Source organism: Phyllobates terribilis, unplaced genomic scaffold (assembly GCF_046119375.1).
Source record: "Phyllobates terribilis strain yellow unplaced genomic scaffold, ASM4611937v1 Scaffold_130__1_contigs__length_5004896, whole genome shotgun sequence".
In the NCBI taxonomy this organism is placed as follows: Eukaryota; Metazoa; Chordata; class Amphibia; order Anura; family Dendrobatidae; genus Phyllobates; species Phyllobates terribilis.
In genome coordinates this window covers 3,271,552-3,278,622 of record NW_027362890.1, presented here as the reverse complement: position 1 = coordinate 3,278,622, position 7,071 = coordinate 3,271,552, and the positions used below count along the sequence as shown (strand labels likewise).

General features: G+C 50.8%; 1 protein-coding gene across 1 annotated transcript in view; it reads left to right on the top strand.

Annotated features, from left to right (window-relative positions):
• The first annotated feature begins 4,906 nt into the window (after positions 1 to 4,906).
• Positions 4,907 to 7,071, top strand: part of LOC141203887 (uncharacterized) — a 37,451-nt gene continuing 35,286 nt past the window's right edge. Inside the window, exon 1 of the mRNA XM_073663862.1 lies at positions 4,907 to 4,983. The gene's annotated coding sequence lies outside the window, so the exon portion shown is untranslated. The remainder of the gene's footprint in view (positions 4,984 to 7,071) is intronic.

The following is a 7,071-nucleotide window of genomic DNA, read 5'->3' as shown; positions in this document are numbered from 1 at the left end:
TCTGGGCAAATCAGAAGCAGATTTACAATAGTTGTGTAAAGGTGGTGTATACAACTCGTAACACCAGTTCCCTTCTGTCCTATCAGCTGAGGTCACCAGGGTTCATCATAGCTCTTAGTCAGTGATGGGGGAAAATGGGAGAATACAATAGGCTGGTGATATCAGTCCCCCACATCGGGGGCTGGAGATGCCCCTCTTGGACTGGATGTAAAATCACAAGATATGTGCTGTCTCTCTCTTACTCCATGGACACAATGACGACCATATCTGGTTCATACATTACAGACCAAAAGTTTGGACACCTCATTTCAAGATTTTTCTGTATTTTCATGACTATGAAAATTGTACATTCACACTGAAGGCATCAAAACTATGAATTAACACATGTGGAATTATATACTTAACAAAAAAGTGTGAAACAACTGAAATTATGTCTTATATTCTAGGTTCTTCAAAGTAGAATGGAAGGACCAAATGTATGACGATGGGAAAATGGGGGAACCCAACAACTAGGGAAAATGAGAGAGGAGAGCCCCTAGGCAGATCTTACAACACCCTGACTCCCCTATCGGCCCTAATCACCAAGAAACTCCAAGAAGAAACTAGCCGACTGCTAGAACTCCAGACCTAAACAGAAGAAAATAGTTCACCGGTGACTCTCTGGAGACACTATGGGTTTTTAAATATCAACCAAGGGTGTGTCAATTAGCAGCAGAAAGAGGAGATCACTGCTGGGTCTTAGCGAGAGAAGGATAGCACTACACTACAGAGATGAAAGAATCAAAAAGGTGTCTGCAAAGCCAAGCGCAGCGACCTTCTACAGCTGGATCCAGAACGACTGTCTGTCAAACCTGATACACCCATGACACCCTCCCAGAATGTTAGACATAATTATTCCAGCAGCCTTTACGCCCATCGCGGGGGTGGAATAATAACAAATGTGGGATTAGAGGCTTAGAATACATAGGGGCGTGATGAATTCTAAGTCTTTGTATGAAATAGAATAAAAATGATAACAGATGGACGGGCACATTGCGAGATGAGAGGAAATAGGATGGGGTGTATTGATAATTACTATTTCATCCTTATTACTACTAACACTGAATGACTGCGGAGGTTGGCACCCTAAGAAGTCCATAGTCTAAAGAAAAGACTTAGAATTCATCATGTCCCTTTGTATTCTAAACCTCTAATACCAGAGGAATATCGTTTCCTAAGTGGGGTCACTGTAGTGGGAGAGGGGGTCTGCTGTTTTGGCAGCTGTACAATATTCCAGACAAATCAGCAATCCAGAATCCATATACAGTGGATACGGAAAGTATTCAGACTTCTTTAAATTTTTCACTCTTTGTTTCATTGCTGCCATTTGGTAAATTCTAAAAAGTTCATTTTTTTCTCATTAAAGTACACTCTGCACCCCATCTCGACTGAAAAAAACAGAAATGTAGAAATTTTTGCAAATTTATTAAAAAAGAAAAACTGAAATATCGCATGGTCATAAGTCTTCAGACCTTTTGCTCAGACACTCATATTTAAGTCACATTCTGTCCATTTCCTTGTGATCCTCCTTGAGATGGTTCTACTCCTTCATTAAAGTCCAGCTGTGTTTAATTAAACTGATAGGACTTGATTTGGAAAGGTGCACACCTGTCTATATAAGACCTCACAGCTCACAGTGCATGTCAGACCAAATGAGAATCAGTAGCTCAAAGGAACTGCCCAAGGAGCTCAGAGACAGAATTGTGGCAAGGCACAGATCTGGACAAGGTTACAAAAGAATTTCTGCATTACTCAAGGTTCCTAAGAGCACAGTGGCCTCCATAATCCTTAAATGGAAGAAGTTTGAGACCACCAGAAGTCTTCCTAGACCTGGCCGTCCAGCCAAACTGAGCAATTGTGGCAGAAGAGCCTTGGTGGCAGAGGCAAAGAAGAACCCCAAGATCACTGTGGCTGAGCTCCAGAGATGCAGTAGAGAGATGGGAGAAAGTTCCACAAAGTCAACTATCACTGCTGCCCTCCACCAGTTGGGCCTTTATGGCAGAGTGGCCCGACGGAAGCCTCTCCTCAGTGCAAGACATATGAAAGCCCACATAGAGTTTGCTTAAAAACACATGAAGGACTCCTATACTATGAGAAATAAGATTCTCTGGTCTGATGAGACGAAGATAGAACTTTTTGGTGATAATTCTAAGCGGTATGTGTGGAGAAAACCAGGCACTGCTCATCACCTGCCCAATACAATCCCAACAGTGAAACATGGTGGTGGCAGCATCATGCTATGGGGGTGTTTTTCAGCTACAGGGACAGGACGACTGGTTGCAATTGAAGGAAACATGAATGCGGCCAAGTACAGAGATATCCTGGATGAAAACCTCTTCCAGAGTGCTCTGGACCTCAGACTTGGCCGAAGGTTCACCTTCCAACAAGACAGTGACCCTAAGCACGCAGCTAAAATAACAAAGGAGTGGCTTCAGAACAACTCTGTGACCATTCTTGACCGGCCCAGCCAGAGCCCTAACCTAAACCCAATTGAACATCTCTGGAGAGACCTGAAAACGGCTGTCCACCAACGTTCACCATCCAACCTGACGGAACTGGAGAGGATCTGCCAGGAAGAATGGCAGAGGAACCCAAATCCAGGTGTGAAAAACCTGCTGCATCATTCCCAAGAAGACTCATGGCTGTACTAGCTCAAAAGGGGCTTCTACTCAATACTGAGCAAAGGGTCTGAATACTTATGACCATGTGATAGTTTAGTTTTTCTTTTTTAATAAATTTTCAAAAATTTCTACATTTGATTTTTTTCAGTCAAGATGGGGTGCAGAGTGTACTTTAATGAGAAAAAAATGAACTTTTTAGAATTTACAAAATGGCTGCAATGAAACAAACACACGCAGCTCCTCTCCGTACAACTCGTACACACGTGGCTCCGCTCCATACACCTTGTACACACGCGGCTCTGCTCTGTACAACTCGTACACACGTAGCTCCGCTCTGTACAACTCGTACACACGTAGCTCCGCTCCGTACACCTCGTACATATGCGGCTCCGCTCCATACGCCTCGTTTATGCGCTGCTCCGCTCATCTCGTACACGCGCGGCTCTGTTCCATACGCCTCGTACACATGCGGCTACGCTCCGTACACCTCGTACACAGTGTGCCGCTCCGTACACATCGTACACACGCGGCTCCGCTCCGTACACCTCGTACACACGCGGCTCCGCTCCGTACACCTCGTACACAAGCGGTTCCGCTCCGTACACATCGTACACACGCGGCTTCGCTCCGTACACCTCTTACACGCGCGGCTCCGCTCCATACACCTCGTACACGCGCGGCTCTGCTCCATACACCTCGTAACCATATGGCTCCGCTCCATACACCTCGTACACGCGCGGCTCCGCTTCGTACACATCTTACACACACGGCTTCGCTCCGTACACCTCGTACACACCCGGCTTCGCTCCGTACACCTCGTACATGCGCAGCCCCGCTCCGTACACCTTGTACACACCCGGCTCCGCTCCGTACACCTCGCACACACGCTGCTCCGCTCACCTCGTACACGCTACTCCGCTCCGTACACCTCGTACACATGCAGCTCCGCTCCATACACTTCGTACACGCTCTGCTCCGCTCTGCTCCGTACACCTCGTACACGCACGGCTCCGCTCCGAACACCTTGTACACACGGCTCCGCTCCCTACACTTCGTGTACACACGGCTCCGCTCCCTACACTTCGTACACACACGGCTCTGCTCCCTACACTAAGTACACACACGGCTCTGCTCCCTACACTTCGTACACACACGGCTCCGCTCCCTACACATCGTACGCACGGCTCCGCTCCCTACACCTCGTACACATACGGCTCTGCTACGTACACCACGTACACACGGCTCCACTCCGTACACCTCGTACACGCGCGGCTCCGCTCTGTACACCTCGTACACGCGCGGCTCTGCTCCGTACACCTTGTACACGCGCGGCTCCGCTCTGTACACCTCACACGCGGCTCCGCTCCGTACACCTCGTACATGCGCGGCTCCGCTCCATACACATCGTACACATGCGGCTCCGCTCCGTACACCTCGTACACGTGCGCCTCCGCACCGTACACCTCGTACACGCGCAGCTCCGCTCCGTACACGCGCGGCTCCACTCCGTACACCTCGTACACGCGCGGCTCCGCTCCGTACACCTCGTACACGTGCGGCTCCGCTCCGTACGCCTCGTACACGCGCGGCTCTGCTCCGTACACCTCGTACACACGCGGCTCTGCTCCGTACACCTCGTACACGCGGCTCTGCTCCGTACACCTCGTACACGCGCGACTCTGCTCCGTACACCTCGTACACGCGCGACTCTGCTCCGTACACCTCGTACACGCGCGGCTCCGCTCCGTACACCTCGTACACGCGCGGCTCCGCTCCGTACACCTCGTACACACGCGGCTCTGCTCCGTACACCTCGTACACGCGCGGCTCCGCTCCGTTCACGCGCGGCTCCGCTCCGTACACCTCGTACACGCCCGGCTCTGCTCCGTACACCTCGTACACGCGCGGCTCCGCTCCGTACACCTCGTACACGCGCGGCTCCGCTCCGTACACCTCGTACACGCGCGGCTCTGCTCCGTACACCTCGTACACGCGCGGCTCTGCTCCGTACACCTCGTACACGCGCGGCTCCGCTCCGTACACCTCGTACACGCCCGGCTCTGCTCCGTACACCTCGTAAACACGCGGCTCTGCTCCGTACACCTCGTACACACGCGGCTCTGCTACATCCACACTGTAAACCCCTCCTGACCCCACACATAAACTTCAGCTCATCCATCACCATGACAACCAGCACAGCAGAGTCCTGCATCCACTGAGGCCCCTGATCATGTGACCCCTGACTCCTCCTCTCCTGTGACCTCATCACAGGTCCTGTGCGCACACAACAGCCATATATGTGGTGGCGGCTCTGCAGGTGGAGGTATGTGGAGACCCCATTACTGGGCGCAGGGGGCATTAACCCCTTCAGCACGGAGGCTCTTTGGGGGTCTTGTGTTGCCCCTTTATAGGAATCATAAGGTTTCTGTTCTGTTTCCTGTAATAGATACATACGACCCCACTATGGAGACAGGAAGGGAGGAAACGTATTGTTCTCAGAGTACAGGACCCCCACAGTGTAATGCCCCCATTATGCCCCTTATGCAGGATGTATGATGCCCCCACAGTGTAATGCCCCCATTATGCCCCTTATGCAGGATGTATGATGCCCCCACACAGTGTAATGCCCCCATTATGCCCCTTATGCAGGATGTATGATGCCCCCACATAGTGTAATGCCCCCATTATGCCCCTTATACAGTATGTATGATGCCCCCCCACACAGTGTAATGCCCCCATTATGCCCCTTATGCAGGATGTATGATGCCCCCACATAGTGTAATGCCCCCATTATGCCCCTTATGCAGGATGTATGATGCCCCCCCACACAGTGTAATGCCCCAATTATACCCCTTATGCAGGATTTATGATGCCCCCCACAGTGTAATGCCCCCATTATGCCCCTTATGCAGGATGTATGATGCCCCCACATAGTGTAATGCCCCCATTATGCCCCTTATGCAGGATGTATGATGCCCCCACAGTGTAATGCCCCCATTATGCCCCTTATGCAGGATGTATGATGCCCCCCACAGTGTAATGCCCCAATTATACCCCTTATGCAGGATTTATGATGCCCCCCACAGTGTAATGCCCCCATTATGCCCCTTATGCAGGATGTATGATGCCCCCACATAGTGTAATGCCCCCATTATGCCCCTTATGCAGGATGTATGATGCCCCTCCACACAGTGTAATGCCCCCATTATGCCCCTTATGCAGGATGTATGATGCCCCCACAGTGTAATGCCCCCATTATGCCCCTTATGCAGGATGTATGATGCCCCCACAGTGTAATGCCCCCATTATGCCCCTTATGCAGGATGTATGATGCCCCCCACAGTGTAATGCCCCCATTATACCCCTTATGCAGGATGTATGATGCCCCCACACAGTGTAATGCCCCCATTATGCCCCTTATGCAGGATGTATGATGCCCCCACAGTGTAATGCCCCCATTATGCCCCTTATGCAGTATGTATGATGCCCCCACAGTGTAATGCCCCCATTATGCCCCTTATGCAGTATGTATGATGCCCCCCACACAGTGTAATACCCCCATTATGCCCCTTATGCAGTATGTATGATGCCCCCACATAGTGTAATGCCCCCATTATGCCCCTTATGGAGTATGTATGATGCCGCCACACAGTGTAATGCCCCCATTATGCCCCTTATGCAGGATGTATGATGCCCCCACACAGTGTAATACCCCCATTATGCTCCTTATGCAGGATGTATGATGCCCCCACACAGTGTAATGCCCCCATTATGCCCCTTATGCAGGATGTATGATGCCCCCACACAGTGTAATGCCCCTTATGCAGTATGTATGATGCCCCCACACACTGTAATGCTCCCATTGTGCTCCTTATGCAGGATGTATGATGCCCCCACACAGTGTAATGCCCCCATTATGCCCCTTACGCAGGATGTATAATGCCCCCACACAGTGTAATGCCCCCATTATGCCCCATATGCAGGATGTATGATGCCCCCACAGTGTAATGCCCCCATTATGCCCCTTATGCAGGATGTATGATGCCCCCACACAGTGTAATGCCCCCATTATGCCCCTTATGCAGTATGTATGATGCCCCCACACAGTGTAATGCCCTCATTATGCCCCTTATGCAGGATGTATGATGCCCCCACAGTGTAATGCCCCCATTATGCCCCTTATGCAGGATGTATGATGCCCCCACACAGTGTAATGACCCCATTATAACCCTTATGCAGGATGTATGATGCCCCCACAGTGTAATACCCCCATTATGCCCCTTATGCAGGATGTATGATGCCCCCCACACAGTGTAATGCCCCCATTATAACCCTTATGCAGGATGTATGATGCCCCCACACACTGTAATGCCCCCATTATGCTCCTTATGCAGGATGTATGATGCCCCCA